Below are 5,056 nucleotides of genomic sequence, written 5' to 3'. Positions count from 1 at the left end.
TCATATATATAGTTGGCTTCTCACCTCCGCCTTCTAAGAGGAGGGGGTAGTCCTGAGAGTTGCAGCACTGAATGGAAAATCTTTACTTAAAAGGAAAATAAAAACTGAATCAGAAAATTCTCAGCTGTTTACGTCAAATTCAGATTCCCTTGTCAATGAATAAAGACACTGAAGCTGCTTATTAGTCCAGAATGACTGTTCTGGTTTCCTGACCGCTGTCTCTCACTTAAAGGGACAGTCCTCTGGTCCTAAATCTCTCTAACTTGCTTTTATTCCTAACTTTTCTATGTACCTTTAATTGTATTGTCAATTCTTTTTGCTGATCTTGACCATTGTGAATGGCTACATACAGAAGAATATCTCTTAAAGCGGTAGTTCCCCCTCCAAAAAAGTTTTACCCTTAGTCTGATGCTCATTTTGTCTAGGGGAATCGGCTGGTTGTTTTAAAATCGACGCTGTACTTACCGTTGTAGAGAGCGATCTTCTCCGTCGCTTCCGGGTATGGGTCTTCGGGAGTGGGCGTTCCTTCTTGATTGACAGGCTTCCGACGGTCGCATCCATCGCGTCACGAGTAGCCGAAAGAAGCCGAACGTCGGCGCGGCTCTATACGGCGCCTGCGCACCGACGTTCGGCTACTTTTGGAAAATCGTGACGCGATGAATGCGACCGTCGGAAGAATGTCGGAAGACTGTCAATCAAGAAGGAACGCCCAGACCAAACCCGGAAGCGACGGAGAAGATCGCTCTCTACAACGGTAAGTACAGCGTCGATTTTAAAACAACTAGCCGATTCCCCTAGACAAAATGAGCATCAGACTAAGGGTAGAACTTTTTTGGAGGGGGAACTACCGCTTTAAGTTCATGACAAACTGATTGTACAGTGGGGAACATTACTATTTCTTCCCTTGCAGATTTTGTACGTTTGCCCACTTACAAAGAAATGAGGGGTCTGTCATGTTTATCATAGGTGTATTTTAAATGAAAGAGGCAGAATATCGACCAAAAATCCAGAAAAAACACACAAATGTTATAATTTGTGTTGCAGTTCAGTGAGTAAAATAAGTATTTGATCCCTAAGCAAAACATGACTTAGTACTTGGTGGAGAAACCCTTGTTGGCAAGCATAGAGGTAAGACGTTTCTTGTAGTTGGTTACCAGGTTTGCACACATCTCAGGGGGGATTTTGGTCCACTCTTCTTTACAGATCTTCTCTAATAGCTAGATTCAGAGAGAGTTACGCCGGCGTATCAGTAGATACGCCGTCGTAACTCTGAATCTGTGCCGTCGTAACATTAGGCGTATGCTCAAACTGAGATACGCTTAAATGTTGCTAAGATACGACCAGCGTAAGTCTCCTATGCCGTCGTATCTTAGCTGCCTATTTCCGCCGGCCGCTAGGGGCGTGTACGCTGATTTACGCCTAGAATGCGAGATATGCCTATTCAAGAACGTACGCTTGCCCGTTGCAGTTAAGATACGCCGTTTACGTAAGGCGTTTTCAGACCTAAAGCTATTCCACCAAAAAGATGGCGCAGCCAATGTTAAGTATGGACGTGGGACCCGCGTCTAATTTTAAAATTTTTACGTCGTTTGCGTAAGTCATCCGTGAATGAGGCTGGGCGTAATTTACGTTCACCTCGAAACCAATAAGTCTTTGCGGCGTAATTTGGAGCATGCGCACTGGGATATGTCCACTGACGGCGCATGCGCCGTTCGTAAAAAACGTCAATCACGTCGGGTCACGATTAATTTGCATAAAATACGCCCACCTATTCACAATTTGAATTAGGCGCGCTTAGGCTGGCACATTTACGCTACGCTGCCGTAACTTAGGACGCAAGTGCTTTGTGAATACAGCACTTGCCTCTCTAACTTACGGCGGCGTAGCGTATATGCGATACGCTACGCCTGCCTAATGTTAGGCTCAACTACCTGAATCCAGCTATAAATCCGTAAAGTGGATGTAAACCCACACTCATCCTTTCTGAACTACTGCCATAGTGCTGATCTATAAGGATATACATGCCTCCTGCATGTATCCTTACCTGTCAAATGTCTCCCCTCTGTCTGTTATAAGAACTAAAAAACTGCAGATTCTGTGGGTGGGTCTGTTGTCTGGAGCTCTGTGGGTGGAGTCGTGATGTCAGTAGACTCCCCGCACACCTCTACACTCCTCTTGTCAACATGCATTTTCTCCTGTGGATTCCTTACACTAAATTCTGCTATGATCACCAACATCCAGTCAAAATCCAGAAAAGTAACCACATGACTTCAGAAAAGGAGTGGGGGTGGGAATTAAAAAGTAATGCCTGTCTCAGGCTAGTGCATGAAATATGTAAATAACCTGTCATTCACAGCAAGGGGGAAGAACGGACAAAAGTTTCCTCCTGTTTGTCCGTTTATCTCACTGAAAAAAAGAAAAGAGGATTGCTCAGATCTGGATTACCTCTTTGTGGCAAGACTGGGCACAGATGATAGGAAATCTTATACTCTACATTGTGACAGCAAAAAATAAATAAAAGAATTCGGGTTTACATCAACTTGACACAGATGCCTTAGATCCACAGATACTTAGACTTAGATCCACACTATGTCTTGGCTGTCGCTTGACAACTCGAAGTATCAGCTCCCTCCATACATTTTTTTATAGGGTTAAGGTCTGAAGACTGGCTAGGCCACTCCATGACCTTAACCTCTTGACAACCGAGGACGTCCCTGGGATAAGTTCTGCCGCTTGATCGTTCTTATAGGCATCCGGTGCTTCTCCGGGCTCTCCCGTGCCATCGGGGGCCTGGAGAGCGAATCGGTCGGCGCTGTCTGGAAAGCAAAGAGATGACCGGTGACCATGACCAGATGGTCACCAGTCACCTCTATGACCGTCGGAGGCCCGGGCGTGACGTTATGTCGTCATGCCCAGTACCCGGTAGTAAACAAAGCCGCAATCGCGGCTGTCGGCATGTGATTGGTGACTTTTTTTTTCACCAATTTCATGCTTGTTTTTTATTTTTTTTTCATGCTTGTAAGCCCGGAGGAGAGATGTGGAGTCTTATTGATCCCACATGTCTCCATAAAGAGGACGTGTCACACTGATTCCTATTACAAGGGATGTTTACATTCCTTGTAATAGGAATAAAAGTGATCAAAAAAAGAAAATGTAAAAAAAAAGTGTAAAAATAAAACAAATTAGGTAAATAAAATAATTTTTTTTTTTTTAAAACGCCCCTGTCCCCGTTATCTCGCACGCAGAAGCGAACACGCATGCAAGTCCCGCCCACATATGTAAATGCCGTTCAAACCCAACATGTGAGATATCGTCACGTGCGTTAGAGCAATTCTAGCACTAGACCTCCTCTGTAACTCGAAAATAGTAACCTGCAAAGAATGTTAAAGCGTTGCCTATGGAGATTTTTGAGTACCGAAGTTTGGCGCCATTCCATGAGTGTGCGCAATTTTAAAGCGTGACATGTTAGGTATCTATTTACTCGGCGTAACATCCTCTTTCACATTATACAAAAAAATTGGGCTAACTTTACTGTTTTGTTATTTTTTAATTAATGAAACAGTTTTTTTTTTCCAAAAAAAGGCGTTTGAAAAATTATTGCGCAAATACCGTTCAAGAAAAAAATTTGCAATGACCGTAATTTTATTCCCTAGGGTGTATGCTAAAAAAAATATATAATGTTTGGGCGTTCTGATTAATTTTCTAGCAAAAAATTTTTGATTTTTACATGAAGGAGAGAAGTGCCAAAATAGGCCCGGTGGACAAGTTGTTAATGTGCTTTTTCTTGAGTCACTTCTTTGTTGCCTTCGTGGTATGCTTTGGGTCATTGTCATGCTGAAAGACCCATCCACGACCCATCTTCAGTGTTCTGGCTGAAGGAAGAAGGTTCTCATTCAAGATTTTACAAGAGTACATTGGTTGATATTCTGTCTCTATCATTTAAAATACATCTATGATAAAACATTGTAGACCCTTCATTGCTTTGTAAGAGGGCAAACTTACAAAATCTGCAGGGGATCACATAATTATTTTCCCCGCTGTATGTCTGTATTTGTTTCTGTCCACAAAGATAAGAACATTTTAGGTCAATGGTGGGCACTGTAATAGATACAGAGGACCTCAAGGGTAGCCTGGACCACCAAGCAGCTTCACTGTTAAGCCCCAATTTTGTGTATTTTTGTTGTTGTATTGAACGAATAGGTTATTATTGCTTTGCATTGTTATGCTAACATCTTGTGGTGGTTTTGCACCACTAACACCCCGTTCACACAGGGGCAACATGTATGTTATCTGTATTGTTGCTTCAGTTAAGACAGTGATCCAACATCTGAGGTGACTTCCATTAAAATCAATGGGTACAAGTCGCCTACAATTCGGATTAAAGTAGTACAGGAACCTTTTCTGAAGTCGGAGCGACTTCAGTAGTGTACATTAAGACGTCTCCATTCACTTCCATTCATTTTCACAACCGCGCGACTTGGAGCAAATTGGGGTGACTTGAAGTCAGATCCCAGGTCACCCCAGTGTGAACCGGCTCTAAAACTTGTTTACTGATGAAGATTTTGGTATTATCATCTGTCCTCCCCTGCTGTTTAGTGCCAGTTAGTTACTCCAAGCAAGACCCTTCCCACTTCTTCTATGTTCCCTTAGTCCGTGTTAGTTATCCATAGAGACAGGGCTTATTAAAGTCTTTGTGTTCTTACACGTCAAGAGACTGGAAACACATCCTCTGTACTGCAATTAGCTGAAGTAAATTGTGTTGACTTCAACTTCAGTGTCTTGTCGAAGAGTTAAGCTGCCTGTGGATGGTGCCAAATCAACAAGTGACTGTACTGTTCAGACAGAAGGGGTCTAAGGAGGTATGCCAACTTATAAAGCAGAATTTGAAACAGAGCATAAATTATATTCAATAAATATATTTAGTGTATATAATCCTACCAAAGACTCTCATACACTATGGACTTGTTGCAGAAGATGTTGAGAGCCTGTGGACATGCTATTAGAGTAGTTGGAAAGTAGGGAGATGCTACAAGAAGATATCACTGATTGGTGATTT

The sequence above is a fragment of the Rana temporaria genome, chromosome 4 (assembly GCF_905171775.1).
Source record: "Rana temporaria chromosome 4, aRanTem1.1, whole genome shotgun sequence".
Lineage (NCBI taxonomy): Eukaryota > Metazoa > Chordata > Amphibia > Anura > Ranidae > Rana > Rana temporaria.
The sequence above is the reverse complement of the archived record's forward strand: the minus strand, read 5'-3'. Positions refer to the sequence as shown.